This window comes from Canis lupus, chromosome 24 (genome assembly GCF_011100685.1).
Source record: "Canis lupus familiaris isolate Mischka breed German Shepherd chromosome 24, alternate assembly UU_Cfam_GSD_1.0, whole genome shotgun sequence".
Lineage (NCBI taxonomy): Eukaryota > Metazoa > Chordata > Mammalia > Carnivora > Canidae > Canis > Canis lupus.
In genome coordinates this window covers 28,034,904-28,054,089 of record NC_049245.1, presented here as the reverse complement: position 1 = coordinate 28,054,089, position 19,186 = coordinate 28,034,904, and positions in this window count along the sequence as shown.

The window sequence follows — 19,186 nt, the reverse complement described above, 5'->3', positions numbered from 1 at the left end:
GAAGAAGACCTGCCCCACATGCTGGGGACATTGTGGGGGAGCTACTCGGGGCCCCAACTCTCTCCCTTATAAATGTGCATGTGATTGATAGGGCCTTGTCCCAATGTCTGATCCATGAATGACCAAAAGCTCCAAACCTACCTATGGACAGCAAGTAGTCCCAAGTGGAAAGGATGTGAGAAGAAGCTGCTCTGGGAGGAGGCGTTGGGCTACCACATTGCCTAGTCCCAGAACCACTTGGTATCCGGACTTCTCCATACACAAGGACAAATGGGTCCCGTCCTTTAAGTCTATTCTAATTGGGTTGCTCCTTTTAGCAAAAAGCATTCAGACTCATCTCTAAAACAACACACCATATCCGTGATTCTGTTTCCCCAGCTGCAAAATGGGAACATGGCTCTTGTTTGCCCCACTGAAGAAGTCTGCTAATGGGACATTCATAGTCATCATACCCACCTTGTCAGCTTTTTGTGGGGACTACACGAGCCTACGTTGTAAAGCGCTAGTCACGTTCAAGAGCAGTTTCAAAGCTCCTTCTCTCCCAACAAGGCTGCCAGCGTCCAGAGAGTTTATTTTACTTGTCTTCTGTGGACACCAAACTCCTTGATTATGTGAAATGATAGTCACAGCCCCAGTGTGCCACATGGGTGGGACAGGATAACAGTTCTGCTAATTCTAAGCCCAGCACGCTTCTAAGGAGGCTGGCACAAGAGACAGTCTTGTTCAGCTTTGCTCTGCTCAGCACTGGGGTGGGCTCTGCGAGTCCGGGAGAGCTGAGCTGCTCTCTCTATTCCAAGACTGGCGTAGACAGGAACTGAGCCCAGACAAGTAGAGAAGGGCCTGTGCTCAGTCAAAAGCTGTGCGTGGTGGGGTGACCCTGTCGCTCCCTGGCTGTGACGATGAATTCTATGTGTCAGTGTCACCGGGCTCAGGGATGCCCAGGAAGCTGGTACAACATGATTTCTGGGTGTGTCTAGAAGGGTGTTTCGGGAAGGAAATTAGTGTTCACATTTGTAGACTGAGTAAAGATCACCCTCACCAATGCAGGCGGACCCAAATACGACTAAAGGGTGGAGGAAGAAGGGTGATTTGCTCTCTGCTTGAGCTGGGATGTCTAGCTTCTCCTGTCCTCAGACACCAGAGCTCCTGGTTCCCAAGCCTTCAGACTCAGACTGGAACTAACCCATTGGCTGCCCTACCCCAGTTCTCGGGTCTTCTGGCTTGAACTGGAACCCCACCACCAGCTTTCCTGGGCCTCCAGCTCGCAGACAGCAGATCGTGGCACTTTTCAGCCTCTGCAATCCTGCGAGCCAGTCCCCCAGAATGAATCTCTTTCTATATACCTATGTCTAGACCCTTGGCACTACTTCTCTGGTGAACCCTAACACACTAGCACCCCCAAAACTTCAGTAAAATGAACCCACCTCCTCAATTCTTGGTATGAGTGACAAAGAAGGGGATGACCGTCCGACACCCACAGCAAGGCCATGTTTAAGAGCAGAGACAGAACTCAAAGGGGCCAGGGTCTCAGAGGCAGGGAAGGCCCAAAGAGGAAGTATAATTTCCCTAAGGTCACACAGCACTTAGGGGAAGGCCTGGGACTCGAATGCAGGTGTGCTTGTTCCCAATGCAACGCCTTTCAGGCAGCACACCTGCCGTGTCCTCAGTCACCCCAACATTCCCGCCACTCGTTCAGTTTCCCTCCCTGCCTCCAAGGCTTGTCCCCAGAGAGGCATCTTATCCTCATGTTTGGGAACTGAGAGTCCATAGATCCATGAGACAGGGTGAGGCCGACCCCTGTTTGGTGCTAGGAAAGTGTGTGCGGTGTATACACGGTACCTATGCATGCACACACATGCTTGCACACGTGTGTGCGTGCACACACACACATACACACACACCCTCCTCCTTGGCTGCTCTTCCCTGACCCCCTTGAAACTGCTCAGCTACTGGCCGTGGCCTGGGAACTTCAGTTAAAGCAAAAGGCTCGAAGCTCCACCGTGCTGCTCCAGGTACAGAGATTTTCAGTGACCACTCCCTTTTTTCTTAGGGCCATTCCTCTTATTTTCTGGCAGGTCAGGCTGGGACATGGGCTTGAGAGAGACAGTCTTAGAACCCTTATTTTCAGCCAGGGCCTCCCAGAAGCAGACCCCAAGACTAGGATCTGAGAACGAGTGGTTTATCTGGGAAGTGGTCCCAGGAAAGGCACCAGATGTGGGAGAGGAAGACAGCCAGTATGGGGTCCACTCCTGAGCCAGTGACCCCTGGGGGCAATTGGGCTTCAATACACTGGGAACCTCGAGGATATGGGGTGGGACAAGGGTCCAAGTCGTCCCAGCAGAAGGCCAAGGTTGCTGGGGAGCTGGGGTATTTATCCACCAACTCGTATCCTCACTGGCTGAAGGCTGCCGCCCACTCCCCAGGGCATGAACCTCCAGGTCTTCCGGCCCACCCTGTACACCATCTGAGAGAAAGACAGACAGAAGAGTCAGACCCCATGCATAGAAACAAGATATGGAAGACAGACAGGGCACCAACGACCTCTCTGCCGAGCTCCCCTTCTCCCACACCTGCCATCCTGGGCCTCCCTGAGACCATCCATCCCATCCTCTTAAGCCACCTGAGTCTCTGCTTTAACTTGGTGGCTCCTTCCAGGGCAAACAAGAAGTTACTTCATGGGGTGCCTGGGTGGCTCAGTCGGTTAAGCTCTTGGTTTCAGCTCAGGCGTGATCTCGAGTTCCTGCAATCAAGCCCCATGTCAGGCTCTGGACATGGGCAGGCTCTGTCAAGCAGGGAGTCTGCTTAAGATTTTCTCTCTCTCCATCTCCCTCCAGCTCATACACTTTCTCTCTCAAATAAATAAATAAATACATAAATACATAAATAAGATCTTAAAAAAGAAAGAAAGAAATGACTTTGGTCAAGGACCCTCTGGTCCTCTACATGGCTGGAATCAGAGCAGATCCACCTGCTTCTGAGCCCTCAAGAAGCAGAGGGGACAGGTGTCTGGAAGAGCTTGGGTCTGTGAGCTGTGTGACATCCACAACTCCCCACACACCAGTTGGATAGTCAAAGAAAAAGGTTATTTAATGAGCTGCCAAGGAAATGTTTTACCCAGGACTTCAGGGGACATATCTATTCTTTGCTGACCCTGTGTCCTTGGTCCCTAGCAGGGGCTGGAGGGCGTCCTCCAGACTCCCTGGGACACGATCTGTTGAGTGGAAGAGAGAGAAAGGAGGACACAAGATTGAATGGATCAACACTTCCACTGTGCCAACTTCTTCCCAACTCCAGTCTGCCATGCAGAAGCTCCTGTCTATACCCAGGCACCCCATAGGAGAACCCAGCCCAGCCCCAGCACTCAGTCCCTCACCACCCTTGGTCACAAATGGCTCAGTTCCTTTCCCATACCCTTGGGGCTCCTCTCCACCCCTCCAATCTCTTTATGTCCACCTGAGCCTCCCCAAACTCCTGTGCTCCTCATTCCAAGGTTCAAACAGACCACACTACCTCTGCAAACATCACAAATTTCCTTTTGGCCAGTCTGAGGCCCCAAGCTCTTCTGGAATCTGAAACTTATAAACGTTGTTTTGCAGTTGAGAGAGAGCTTTTCAGTTTCCTTGCCCCAACCCTCAAAAGTCTTCATAAAATCACCTCCCTGAAATCCTATCGTGGGAGCTTCCCTGGTGCTATGCATCCCTCCCCATCCAGCACCCAGCCCCAGTTCTGCATCACCCAGGGAATCAGAGTGGAAAGTGGGAAGCACAGTGCTCACCCTGGGGGGACCCATGCTGTCCCCTTGGGAGCCACACACACTCCCCTGTCCTAAGTCAAATCTTCCTTCCTAGCAGGCTGACTAGAATAGCCTCCCTCCTCAGCTCAGCACAACTAAATAAGGCATCCGAGCAGGGCTGAGCCCCCCACAAGCCAGCTGCCCCACAGACCCGCCCCCCTGCACCCACACTGTGAGCTCTCCACATTTCCCCTCCCTTGAGCAGAGCCGCCGAGAGCCCGGTTAAGTACAGATGCTGGAGCCTGTTTCTATATACACGTTCACACATCCTGCACACACACACAGTTGCACGGTGACCAGAAACACACATACAACTCCCAAGACAATCACCAACATTCTAGTAATCAGTGAAGGAAAAGAATCATACAAATTTGCACACGTACACCCCACTGACACACCCATGTGTATCCACCCCCTCACCCATGTACATATACAGGACCGCGACAATACACACACGCACACGTTCCCAGAAATCCACCCCCACAAAAGAGACGCACAAAGAAAAAAATGCAAGACACTTGTGGTAACACCCATACCCTGGCACACGCACACCCACGGCAGCACACCCAGACGCTCAGTGCACACACAGCAAGCACACTCGGGCACACATCGTGGGCACACCATACCCACCCACCCTCGAGCGCTGCTCTGAAATCCCAGATTAAGAGAGCTCTGCTGCAGACCGGCCGGGAGGCTGGGGGGTTCCAGTGGAGAGCCACAGTAATGAGCTCTTTAATTAAAGTCCTCTTGCCACTCGCTGGCCACGAGGACCTGCACGCCGACACCTGGCTTGGATCCTGGGCATCTCAGAGGCTGCAGATGGGACAGGCCGCCGCCACCTGCCACCCAGAGGCTCGGGCTGGGTGGTAATTAGGGACGGGGACCCAGCTGAAGGACTCACAGCCAACCAGCCGGTCCAGGTTTCTCTTCCAGCAGAGAAGGTCCCGCCAGCTCCGCGGCTCTTCCTCTCCATGTCCTAATTATGCCTCTGGCTCTGGCCCCGCTCCGTGCCCTGCCACACCCCACGTCCCCCACACATGCACACGCACACGGACAAGCGCGCGCCCGTGGAAGGCTGGGGGTGAGGGCCCCAGGCTGGCACAGGCCGGCAGCTTCCAGCCCCGCTTGCACACAGCCAGGGTGGGAGCCAGCCTCAGTGCTTGGGCCCCACCCTCAGCCTCTCCCCCCAAGACCCAGCCCCAGTCCACTCCCCAGACTGAGCCCCTGCACCACCCTGCCCTCCGTGAAGTCCCTGGGCCGGTCTGTCCCTTTGCCTCTGCCTGTTTGTACCGGTTTCCTAGGACTGACATAACGAAGTCTCACACACTGAGTGACTTAAGCAGCAGGAAGTTGTTGGCTCACAGTCCTGGAGGCTAAAAGCCCAAGATCAAGGGCTGGTTCCTTCTGAGGGCTGTGGGGGGAGAGCTCGTCCCAGGCCTCCCCCCTCGCTGCTGGTGGCTTCCAGCACTGGGTGATGCTCCTGGGCTTCCTTATAGATGAATCACCCCGATCTTTACCTGGATCTCTACATGCCGTCCATTCTTCTGCGTGCATGCTTTCTCCAAATTTCCCCCTTTTTGTGAGGATGCCACCAGTCAGAGTGGATTAGGACCCAGCCTAATGACTTGGTTTTAATTTGATGGCTTCTGTAAAGACCCTGTATTTCCAAATAAGGTTACTTGCTGAACTACTGGCAGCTGGGCCTTCAACGTATGGGGGTACTGGGGGACACATTTCAGCTCATAATACTGTACTATTGGCAGCCATACGTGTTCATGCCTTGTGACCCCATTGCACACTCTTGCTCTGATCCCTGTGCAAGAGGACTCTGGCCAGTGATGGGTTGACGCATTATACACTCGTTCACTCCCTCACTCATTCAGTCAGTGGGTTTTTATTGAATATTTTCTATGTGCCAGGGACGATCCTGGTGGCCAAGATAAGCAAGGACAATGAACAAGTGAACACATAGGGAGAGAAATCTAGCATAGGTCAAACACCATGAAGGACATGAACAGGATGGAGGATAGAGAAAAATGAGGGTGAGGAGGGTGATTTAGGGCCAGGTCATGAGAGAAGGTTTTTCCATGGAGGAGGTGTTTCAGCCTGAAGGCTGGAAGGGAGATCACTGTGCAAACATGTTCAAGGAGGAATACTTCAGCCAACAGGGTAGCAAGCTGGAAGACGAGGAGTCCAGAGACAGCTCATCGTGTCCAGGGAAGAGAAAGGAGGCTGCATGGCTGCCCTGTCCTGAGCACCCAAAGGAGCCCCATTCTGATGCAGGAAAGGTGTGAGAAAGCTTGGAGGTTCTCAGAGCCCATGGATGTGATAAGGTGGGGGGCCTGGCAAGGACTAGATCACAGAGGGCTGCTCAGGTCATCGTGAGGAGTTTGAATCTTACCCTGAGGTCAGACTGGGGCAAAAGATCCCATGTGTCCTGGCTGTCCCATGAGACTGCATTGGAAGGAGCCAGGGCGAAAGTGGGAAGACATAATCATTGGGAAGGGCCCCAGCTGTTTGATCCAATTGAGCCCTCCTGAGCAGGGGTGTATGCCATGGCGAGGCCACACTCCACGTTGCCCGGGGCATTTTAACCAGAATCTGCCATGGACAACATTCCAATTCCATGGATTCTGGTGCTCCTATGACAATATTCCAATTCCATTACTTTGAATGCTGATCAACTTTCAGCTCTGCACTTGTAAGAAATGGACTGAACGTGGCATTGAGGCAAATTTCCAGACCTAAGCTTGGACCCTCGTGGGCCCTGAGACTCTGGGTTCCACAGGAATTTCTGGGAGTTCCATGGTGCAGAGGTGGAGCATGACAATCAGCAAAGTCCAGCCCCCAGGAAAGCCCCCCTTTCCTGCATCAGACAGGAGCTCCCTCTGGTTCCTGAAACACACAAGCTTTTTCCCACCTTGGCACCTCCACACTTGCTGTTGTTCCCAAAGCCAGGAACACTCTTCTGTTGCCTCTCCCACAGCTGGTTCTTCCTCCTCCTCTAGGCTTTCCCTTGAATGTCAGCCACTCCGAGAGGCTTTCCCTGATCACCCATCTGAAGGTGGTCCCTTCTGTTTTTCTCTACCAGCGCAGCCTGTAAAGCATGGATCATAACTATTTCAGAGCTTCACGTCTATGTCTGAGTTCCCCCATTCAACACAAATTCCCTGAGGAATTGTATCCATCTTATTTAGGAGGGAGGGAAGGAGGAAGGGAGTAGGGAAAGGAGGAGCAGAGGGAGGGAGTGGGGAGGGAAGGGAAGAATGGGAAGGAGAATGGATATATTTGCAGCTCCAGATTCAGAGGGTCTAAGCACGTTTGCTCGGCCTCAGCACTATTGCCATTCCAATTAAATGAATGCCTTGCTGCAGGGGCTGCTGGCACACCAGAAAATGTTTAGCAGCATCCCTGGTCTCTACCCACCAGAAACCACTCCCCCTGAGGTTGTGACAACCAAAACTGCCTCCAGATATTGCCAAAATGTCCCTTAGAGGGTAAAATCAGCTCTGGATGAAAACCAAGGTCTAGAGGTTTTCGATGTGTTTTCAACAACTGAACTCATTTCAAACCTAATTTGAGGGCCATCTGGGTGGCTGGATCTGTTAAGTGTCCGACTATTGATTTCAGCTCAGGTCATGATCTCGGGATCGTGATATCGAGCCCCACGTTGGGCTCCGTGCTCAGCATGGAGTCTACTCAAGTTTCTCTCCCTCTGTCCCTCCCCCCACTCATGCACACTCTCTCTCAAATAAATCTTAAAAAAAAAAACTAATTTGATTTAGAAGCCCAATAGATGAAACACATCACAGGGGAATTGCTCTGGGGCTCTGTATCTGTCAGCAAGTGCCACACTAATGCCATTCAACAATTGCCCCCAAAATTCAAAGGCTTCCAGCAACAAGCATGTGTTGCCATGTCTGCAGATAGCCTGAGTTCAGCTAATCTTGGCGGGGTGCAGTGGGACAGGTCACTTCAAGCTGGAAGTTGGCTACACTTGGCTTCAGGCTGCAGACTGGGTTCAGGTCTGTTCTAGGCATGTGTATTGCAGGGTGGCATGGACATGCTCTTCACAACAGCAGCTCACCAGCAATGCAGAAGGGCACGAGCCAGATCACACAGGCCCATCTATGTGTCTCTTCTTGTGTCAAGCCTGCGAATGTTTCACTGTCACCCGAGCAACTTTGACAGCATTGGCTGCAAAACAACTCCATCCCCCAAGGGAGGTTAGTGAATATTTGCTTATCCACAATCCACCCACCCTGAACCTAAGAACACACTGTTCTGGGTAGTTGGGACTCGTGGACAGCACCAAGCCATGGGCCTGCACTGACTTCTCCCTGATACCAATTCCTCACTGAGCCTTTACTCGGGATCCCAAGAACATCACAGGGTCCTGAACTCAGGCTCAGTCCACCAGCCCACAATCACCAGCCTGTGGACTCAGCCACACTCCTTTCTCGGGTTTCCCTGAGCACCTGGAGGTGTGGCTTTCATTCAGCGAGTATTATCCTAGGGCCTCCTTCGTCCAGGGCACTGGGAATCCAGTGGTGATCCTGGAGCACATAGCCGAAAGGGGTGAATGACCCTGCTCCCCATGGGGGTGACCCCAACCTCCACAGAGAGTGTGCCACTGGCAGCCACCACCTCTCCTCTCTTTGATGAATACCCCTGGTATTCATCTCTGCAGAATCCACCTTTGGGGCCGCAGAAGGACTCTTATCCTGCCAATAGCTCCAGCCCCTCAAACAGGGATCTTTTTGATACAGGGATTTGTCTTGTCAAGATATCATCATGTCTAAACCGAGGCTCTGTCAGCAGCCCCATGAAAATGAATAATGGCCGCAATTATGACCCATATAACAGCCCAATAAAACCTAATTAAAATGATCCACATCCCATCTGCCAAGTGCAGGGCAAAGCAGCCAGGGAGGGATGGAGGCCCAGTCAGTTCAAGGAGAGCAAGTAATGTGAATAATAATAACACTAATAATCATCATATTATAATAAATATATAGTATTCACATATTATAATACAATATAATTGTGACAATAATACCACTGTTGCAGCTAACATTATATGAGCACCATGTGCCAGCACCTGTGCTAGAAGAGAGAATGAGGAATTTGCTCAGAATTATGCTAGCAGGAGATCGTGGAACCGAATGTCGGGCTCCAGCGGTGCCTGGAATGTAACAGGTGCTCAGTGCATGTGTGCTGAATGCATGAATGAATTTGGTCAAGACTCCATGTCAGGCAACACAAGACGCCATTCAAACAACCAACGTTTATTAAGCTAGAAATCCAGGTCTTCTACGAATAACAAAGCAGGGAGAAAGATAAGCCAACCACTGAAATCTGATATGATTATTGCTCTAACAGAGGTATGTACAAGCACAGTGAGTATGTGGGCATGGAGAAGGACTTTACTCAACCCAGGAAATCAAGGAAGACTTCCCATAGGAGGCAAAAGTGGAGCTGGGTCCTTAAAGATGAGTAGGGATTTGCCGGACAGATAAAAAGAGGAAGGCATTCCAGGCAGAGAGAATAGCATGTACAGAGTTGTAAAAGGGCCAGAATGCCCTATATTCTGGGAGCCACAAAGTTAGCATGAAAGATATAGTGGCAGAGCCTCGCTGGAGGATGACATAGGAGCAAGAGGTGAACCAGGAAGGCTGGCAGGGTCAGCAGGTCAAGATCATCAAGCACCTTTTAGCCTGGGCTGAAGAATTTAAGTTACCCCCTATTGCCTGTGGGGAGCCACGGAAGACCTCAAAGCAGAAGAGCTATAGGGTCAGATTTGCTTGCAAGAACAGTCCCTCTGAGAGCTGAGCAGGGAATGTCCTAGAAGAGACAGGAAAGCACAACCTTTGGGTTGTTTGGACACAGCACACTCCACGAAGAAGCACAGGTTACCAAACCTTTTTAGTAGAGATGAACCTTAAAACAGGCCCAGCATGGCCAGATGGGACAGCCCCAGTGCCTCGCCCTACCTGGCATGACAGCCAGAACTGGATCGAAACCAAAATAGGGAGTGGGCCGTTCAGACTCTCTAAGCGGCTCTCCATGAGCATCCCCTGCCCGCACTCGCAGGAAAATGATTCTCGTAACCTGGATACCAATGCCAGGTCTCAGTCTGCCCAATGACTGGCAGGAGGTGGTACACGTTGTCTCCTGCCTCCGAGCCTGAAGTTCAGCACAGGGCGGACGCCTCCAAATGGACGGGTCTTTAAAAAACCAAGAAGTCAAAGGTCACAGGCACATAAGACAGATTAGTTAAAAAAGTGATTTCTGTCATTGCCTTTGTCATTTCCAATCATGCTGCCCTTTGACCCAGGAAGAGTTTCCAAATGCATAAATAGAGCAATAATCTCCAGCATCAGTGTTTTTGCTAAAATGAAAGTGGAGGGGGGGATACATATTATAAACACCACCTCCGGGAAGCGCAGTCAGAAAAAGTTATTAAACATTCTGTCACAAGCTTGGAAGACAGCACTGTCCACCCCGCCCGGCACCGAGTTCCTAATAAAGGCGGCGTCTTGGAATTTGTCACTCTTGAATGCATAATTCACTAGTCAAAAAGCAGCGGTAATACATTGCATTTTCATAAGGGGCTCTGAAGCTGTCTAATTTCCCTGAGCCGCAGGACGACAGGAGGCTGTGGCCACTTGCAGAGGCCCCTTTATGCATTATGGATAGAGACTTTGCAATTCAAAGTGACAGCTCAGCCTCCCTATCGCCTGCCCCCCAAACCCCAAATCATATTGGAAGGCCCACAGCTAAAGGACAAGTCTGCCCCACAACTACCCATAGACATTTGGTGCTTAGAGGTGAGTGTGTGTGTGTGTGTGTGTGTGTGTGTGTGTGTGTGTGTGAAGGTAGAGAAGGAAGCAAAAATCATTCCCTGAGTCTCACCAAACATGATCAAAAGCCCAGCCCGACCTGTCACTTGATCACATACTTGCAGGAGGGGGCAAGGAAGTGGGCATTGAGCAGATATGAGTACCCAGCCCTGTGCTCACGCACACCAGCAATGTCCTGGTTGGCCCAGAAGTCACATAAACCTGGGCTTCTCTAACAGCTTGATTGCAGAGTATGTAGAGGCATGACACCACCAGGCCGTGGGCAACTGGGTCTGAAGAGTCTTAATGTGTCTTTCACCTAGCTACCCCACAGGGGAGGCAGAAGCAGAGACAGAAATTCCCACAAAGACATAGATAACCTTGGGTAGAGGGTAGTTTTTTGTGGTGAGAAAATCCTAGGCCAGGACTCAGAAAGCCTTGACCCTAATCCCACCTCCCATAGTAAAATCACAGGCTCTAAGGCAAGTGACTCAGCCTTCCCTGGGATGGCCTAAGAAAAAGTGAAGCAGGGTAATGTACTAGAAGGGACATGGGACAAGGGGGGAAAACTGGACTCAAGCGTGAGTCTACCACTGACTCACCTGTTGCATGGCCCCTAAACACCTGGGACATCCTCTGCTCACTCACGTTTGACCCTAACAGTCAGCATGGCAACCATCCTTTCTCCTCGGCCAAGGGTCCAGCCCTTCTTGTTACAACCCGTCCTACCTTTGACATAGAGGCTACAGAGCTGAAATGGCTGCCTTTGAGTCCTAGCTCTGCCTTAATATCTCTAGGCCTCCATTTCTCTGTCACTAAAATGGGAATAAAAATACTACCCACCTCAAAGGGATGATGCTGACCGATCCAGGAGGAGGTGCTAGAGAGGAAGATGAGGAGGAAAAGTGTGCCACAGAGATGGAAATAGCAGGCAAAGGAATGGAGGGAGGAGGTAGTGGTCAAGTATGGGCTGGGTTGGGCCGGGGCCAAGCAGCTCCAGGGAGCACCTCTGCTGGCAGGTGCTTTCCTAACCCTCAGTGCCAAGGGGTGCTGTGCCGAGCTTTTTGCTCCCAACCACACTGGCACCTTGGCTCCCTGATCTCCTTCCTTGAAAGCCAGCTGTCAGCGGACAAGGCTACAAAGGCCAGAGAGGCATTGAGATGCAGAGATGGCTGGGCCTACACGATGACCAGTGTGGTCAATTCAGTCAAAATAAGGAGAGAAGTGAAAATACAATATCTCATAAGAAACAGATGGAGGAAAACATCTCGTTTCATCCTTTATAACCACCCTTGCAACAACGAAGCTGGTTCTTTACATTCTTCCAGTCCTCCAGGGGTGCCCCAGTGCCTTGTTGGTGATAGACAAGCATCTAAGAGTGACAGAGGTTAGTACCTATCACCGGCTAGCCCCTTTGGGAGCAGGGGCAGACTGTCCTGTGCAAAGGCCTCAGCGAGCCACCTGAGATGGACAGTGAGACCCAAAGACATGCCTGGGTGACAACCGAGGAAAATAATTGAACCTCTCTATGCAGGACAAGCTCAATAATGTTCCTTACTCCTGGAAGGATGGGGCAGGAGAGGGTCAAAGGGAAAATAGTCCAGAAGGAAAGGGACGGAAAGCTGGAAATATGGCACCCTGGGACATCTGTTGGAGCCCCGAGGTTGAAGTGACTTGAAGTCATTTAAAAAGAGGATGGTTTCCTGTCACTAGCCTCTCATTCCCCAAATACAGCATCACTTATATTCTGCTACACTTGGCACACTCACAGACGCTTAGAAGAAGTGGTTTTGTTTGCAGGAGGGTCTGAGTTTTCCAGTTGGGTGTGCAAGTGTTAATCAGAAATTTCAACCCTAGAGGCAGTGGAGGCAGGGCCGATGTATTCCTGAGAATGGAAGGGCCAGAGGCCAAGGTAGAGAACTCGGGAAGGTTTGGGATAAAGTTTAAACATAAAATAGGGGCTCCAACCAATCTTCACTGGAACTCAAAGGACCAGGAGGTGCCAGTTGGCATCCAGGGCCAACAGATCATTTCCATCCAGAGTGTAGTCCTACAATCTGTACAAGGTCCAATCGGACCACCAACGAAGGAGCAGATGGCTGTCCACATGGGCCTTGGCAGATGGATGAAGTTTTCAATCCGTAAGGCCACTCATTCCAAGGGGAGGAAACGGAGTGTTCAAAAGCACAGTCATGAACAGGTAGCATGTTTGAGAATGCCAGGACCTGGGAACCAGGGAGAATGTGTAGGAGGGTAGATCATTGAACATGGGATGGTGAAGGGTGGGCCAGGACACATCAGCACAGACCTCACAGAGGAGTCAGGACTCTGTCCAAAAGAAAGTGAAGGATCCTTTTTTTATTTAATTTCATTTATTTACTCATGAGAGACAGAGAGAGAGAGGCAGAGACATAGGCAGAGGGAGAAGCACGCTCCCCTCAGTAAGCCTGATGTGGGACTTGATCCCAGAACCCCAGGACCACGACCGAGCCAAAGGGAGACACTCAACCACTGAGCCACCCAGGTGTCCCAAAAGTGGGGGATCCTTAAAAGGATTTCTATGAATTATGTGTCCTGGCCAGATCTATAGGAAGCTCAGAAGAGAGGGGACTGGAGGTGTAGAGAAACAGGTCCAGGGAAGAGAAATGAGGCCTGATCCAGTGTCTCAGCCTCCTAGAAATGAGTAACAACAAAAACAAAATTAGGCGAAGGACCTGAACAGTCAATGCACAAAGCAGAGAGTACAAGTGGCTAAAAAGCATCTGAAAGCATTCTCGATGTCATCAGCCATCACAGAACTGTGAACGTAACTGCACATATCTAGTGAAAGGATAAAAACCGTATTGGAGGGACAAGCCCAAGGCCACGCTAGCATTTGCTCTGGGAAAAACGGGAAGGGAAGCATAGCAGGGAGCAAGCATCAGGGGGCTTTAAATGTGTCCACAGTGTTTCTTTACTAAAAGAAATCTGAACCCAAACTGGAAAATGTTAAGATCTGATACAGTTGGCCAAGTGCTAGGTTCACAAGCAGTCCCTTTATTAATCTCCATACCTAACTGTAATGCTTCATAATAAAATATTTCTGAAACAAGTAAGTATTCATTTTTCTGTCCATGCCAAAGGTTAACATAAAATAATTCCTAGTGATGTGGGAGATGGGCTGGGGGGGGGGGGGTGGATGACAACTTTCATGTGCTGCTGGTGAAATAGAAATTAGTGTATTTCCCAAAGACAATTTAGCAACACCTAGCACAATCGTTGAATGTTTCTGAGCTTTTTGATGTATCAGTTCCATCCCTGGAAAATTCTCCCAAGGAAGCTATCATGAATGTGCCCCAGCATTGAGCTTTATAAGAAAAATTAGAAATAATATAAATGTATATCAATACTCAGTAGCCATGGAAGGTGTTGTAGAGAGATCCTGAATAATAAGGAGAGACATACACTTCATTTTAACAAATAAAAGCTTGACACATCTGTATGAACATATAATTTCCTCTTTGGAAAAACAAGTTAAGTGTGTGCATGTAGATAAGACACTGAGTGAAATGTCAAGAGTGGCCCCTTCTGGGTAGGGCAATAATAAATGATATTTATTTTCTTACTCCTATTTGTTTTTTCTTGTATATTCTTTCTATAATTTAAATGAATAGTAAGTATGTAACTTAAAATAGCATATTTCTTTATCAAATTTTTTAAAAATTGCATCTCCGTACTAAAATAAACTCAAATTAAAGAACATCCTACAAAACTTTTCTGGATGTTTCCAAAAAAATGTCAAAATTCAGGAAAGAGACAAAGTATAAGGAAATCACGCTAACAGAGAGAAAAGACGCTTGACAAAGAAATGAAACAGGACCCCGGATCAGATCTTGGATCTGAAAAAAGTACTATAAAAAACATCACTAAGGCAATAGGTGAAATTCAAATACAAATTAGATACTAGTGTATCAGTGTGGTTACAGATGTGTACAGGAGATGTGGGGTCCAGGAGGAAAAGATGAGGTAAATACTTAGGAACAAGTCATGTGCCTGCAACTTACATTCCAAAGGGTCAACAGTAATAAAAAACAACAATAAATAATATATATGTTCAGAAAGAAAAATAAAGTAACAATGGCAAAATGCTGATATCTGGTGGATGGAGATAAAGGGTATATACATACAGTGGTCTATTTGAGTATTTTTGGAATTTTTCTGCAAGTTTGAAATTTAAATAAAATGTAATAAAGAACATGAGTGACTCGTAGCCCTGGGAAACCAACTAGGGGGGGTGGAAGGGGAGGTGGGTGGGGGGTGGGGGTGACTGGATGACTGGCACTGAGGGGGGCACTTGATGGAATGAGCACTGGGTGTTATTCTATATGTTGGCAAATTGAACACCAATAAAAAATAAATTTATATTAAAAATAATTAAAATTTTAGAAAAAGAAAAAAAAAGAATCCTTTCCAATAAATAAAATAAAAATCCAATTTAACAACTACAATGAAATAAAGGATGGAGGTAGTGACATGCCCGAGCCAGCTCATACTGGCTTACAAGAGTTCATTGTTAAAGTTTTGAGAATTTTTCAAACCAGTGAACAAGTTGGTCGCTTGAAACTGGCCACCCTGAGAGTATTTACACCACAGAAATTGGCAAATGTTACAGAGCAAGGCTCCCCCCACCCCATCCGGAAGCCAATTGTAAAGCATTTCCCAAAATACCATTGGATGGACCCATTCACCCCAGGAGCTGTGGAGTCAAGGTTATTCTTCCAGGGTCCCCACACCTCATGGGGTGGGCAGGTCTATGCCCGTCCACCTCGTGGTACTTCTTTCTTCTAAGTAGCTATCAGCCTTCACATCCTTTGCAAGCTGCTTGGCGTAATGAGGGCCTCTGCTTCCCCAGCATCTGGAGGAGGTCAAATCCCCACATCAAAGAGATGATGGTGGCTTTGGGAGAAACTCTGCTCTTTACATCCCACCAAGATTTCTGCTCCGCTGTGAATCATCAAGGTAAATACAGATTCGATGCCCTCCCTCCGCTGAATGAAGTCTGCATGGAGAGCGAGCAGTGCGGCTGTGCTGGTGGGAGGCTCCACGGTCCCTGCAGGGTGGTTGCTGACTCCACCACTTCATTCACGGCTCCGAGCACCTCGTCCCCGGGGCTCCATACATCGAGATTCTTGGAGTTTGTAGCATAATCGACAAGTTATTGCCTTTGCTTGTGGATGGCTGGCCATAGGTGGGTTTCTTAGGTTGGATCCCCCAGAAGCAAACCTTGAGAGGAGGATTCAGGGCCAACTAGTTTATTTAGGAAGGGTTCCCGGGAGCCGCGGGTCAGAGGAATACAGAGGTGAGGCAGGGAGGGGATGAGAGGAAGAAACCCAGCAGAGTGTGCTGCTGAGCCCTGTGTTGCTATGGACAACGGGGGTGCAACCCCTCTGCTCCTTGCGGGAACAATAGGAGAAAGCAGGCAATGGATCTGGGCACCCAAAGGGGCAGGAAGCTGGTTGTTTATCCTCCCTCCAGCCCTCATGTAACAGGGGAAAATAACAGCTCCCAAAGGGATCAGACCCCAATCCCTGGAACCTGCAAAGGTTACCTTATATGGCAAAGAAAATTTAAAAAAAATTTTTTTTTAAGCATTTTGCTGATATGACTAAGGTAAGGCTTTTGAGATAAGGAGATGATCCTGGATTATCCAGGGAGGCCTTAAATACAATCAAAATGGGAAGAAAGGGAGATTTTACACAAACAGAAGAGAAGGCAATGGAACCATGGAACAGAGATGTGAGTGGCCTAGCACCAGCGCAAGCACCAGAGTCAGGGATGCCAGCAGCAGCGAGAGCTGGAGGAGGCAAGGCATGGACTGCCCCCTGAGAGCCTCCAGAGGGACCATGGTCCTCTGACACCTTGATTCCAGCCCAGTGATAGTGATTTTGGGCTTCTGTCCTCCAGAACTGTGAGAGAATACTTCTATGGTTTGAAGCCACCAAGTTTGTGGATATTTGTTACAGCCACCCCAGGAAACTACTATGCCCATCAGGCGCGCGCAGAGGGCACCTCCCAGGAGGCATTAATGGTCTGGCCTCCTGGCCTCCGTGCAAGCAGCAGAGACAAATCCCCTGGCAGAGTCACAGAGGTTTGCCGTGGGCTGCCAGTTAGCAGCTTCCTGGAATGAGGAATGCCAAGGGGATACAAGCAGGTCACAGATGACATTGGTCTCAGGTTCGTGAGCTGAGCTGGGCTATATCAGTGCAATAACCCTGGAGTTGAGCCGGGCAGGGTTCTCCAGGTGGGTGCAAGGTTCAGTCCCAACTTTCTCTGCAAAGAGACAGCCTAAAATACCCGGCATGGGAAGCTAAGCCCAGAGAGAATCATGGGGTCAGAAAGTTCAGGAGACAAAAACAGGATAGAAATGCCTACCATTTCTACTGTAGGGATAGGGATGAGCCTGCACCCACAAAACCCAGCCTCCCCGGGGGCCAGACTGGCCCCAGGTTGAGGCTTTGGAAGAGGAGAGTGTCGGCTGTTCCCAGCCTCTGACACCTCAGTTGGTAGTAAGTGCTATACTGAGGAACATTCCACGGCCAAACAAGTTTGGGTAAAGCTGAACCAGGCAAGGTTAACCTGAATTTACTCCTCAAGAGGCAAATGTTATGCAATTTCTGCTCCCCACCCCCCTTGCAAAAAAAAAAAAAAAAATTCTTTTTTTTACTGTAGACTTTTTTTTTTTGCAAAGCATCTCATGGGATTTGTTTCCTGAAACACAACTAGGGAGATGCTCCCCAGCTAACCAATCAGAGAGGGCACAGAAGGGCCCCGGGCCAAGGGGGCAGCGTGGGAAGGGTAGAAGGAGGAGGGCGTGCAGAGGCCAACGGAATGGTTGCTGGCCAGGTTAAGGGAAACAGCGGCCTGGGCACATTGCAGTGTTTTCTTCTCTGCCTTCCCCGCCCTAGGAGGCAGGTGTCTCACAGATGAGCAAACTGAGGCTCAGAGAAACAAGTAGTCGGACGGGGCGGGGGTCCCGGGACAGAGTGGGATGGGCAGCAGCTGGATGAGGGTCGCCCTGGCTGGATGAGGGTCAGCTGACAACGATCCAGGGAGTAAGAAGGTGAGCTCACTGGGGTGATTCATAGCCCAAAACTCAAGGCTTTCACAAGCTGACTCGCAGCTGGGGATCAAGAACAGGGATGCACCTGATGTCCCACCTGAGCATTGAGACAAGACAAGACAGAGGGCCAGCCCGGTCTGCTCCCTTCACCTCCTTGAGGGCCAGTCTGCCCACCTGAGTGTTACCTGGCTCCTTTGGACCAGGTCTGCTTAAGCCGGAGGGGCCGTGAGTTCAAGAGAATGTCCAGCATTGAGGGCTTCCTGTCCCCGCCAGCGGTAATGTTCTCTTCTCTGCTCTGTCATCAGATGGTGACATGAGCTGATCAACAGCAGGAACAGCAGGTTGGGGTGGATGGCTGCTGCACCCCCATCCTGGCCCCTCCAACTCCGGGCTGCGCTGACGAGCAGCTCGCCGTCCCTCCGACGTCCGCAGCCTGGGACCCCCAGCCTCTGGCCAGCTCAGCCGGGGCAGGTGGACGCCTTCGCTGCCCGCGAACCTGCCTGCCCCCCGGCCAGTGCCCCGGCCGCAGCATCTCCCTGTGTCAAACAACTCATCTTGTTTAAGACGCAGTGACCCGGTGAGACGCAGCAGGCCTTTCAAACGCAGCCCATGAAGGCCCGAAATCTCCACGCGTGCTCTAGACAGGACGCCCTTGCCGGGGTGGGCTGACGTTGCCCGGCAATAACCAAGCCGTAGAGTTAGCCGAGGTTGAAGAACCAGGTAAAGGCCAAGCCCCAAGGATGGTAGTAGGAAGGGGATGACTGTCCTCCGATGACAGCCACAGAGGAGAGGACACGATGCCACTGTGTCTCGCTCCTCCCACTGTGGTCCCTGGACCCAGAGCACTGAGCATCCCCTGGGGATTGGTTGGGAGATGATGAATCTCAGCCCCAGCTTCGACCTACAGGATCAGACTCTGCATTGTAACAAGATGTCCGGGTAATTTGTGTACACATTCAAGTTTGGGAAGCAGTTTCCTTGAACATCTGAGCTTCTTCCCCTTTCACGGGAATTGGGAGCCAGAAGGAGGCAGGAGGGAGAAGGTGATCTCCCCCTCATTGTGAGCATAGACTCTCTCTGAGCTGACTGATGAGGCCTCACATGCCTCCTCCTGGCTGGTAAGTGAGCACCACGGCTGGGACCCCCGTGGGGTCGCTTTGCCACCCTCCTTGCCATCACTTGGCTCAGCGGTCTCTGGCCTGAGATGATCTGGGTGAGAAACCGGCTCCTAATCACCACCAGCCCGAGCTCTGCGCCAGCTCAGCTTGGCTTGTGGGCTTCTCGGGCCCCCAGCCTCCGTCTACCAGGAGCGTGGGGGCAATCCCTCCACCCCAAACTTTTGTGTCTTTGTAAAATGTTTAGCGAAAAACTGCCGACTATGTAAATCAGAGATCATTAGAGGTTGGGTTTTTCCTTAAAGAATGGATTCAGCAAAAGGCTGTTTTCTCCCCG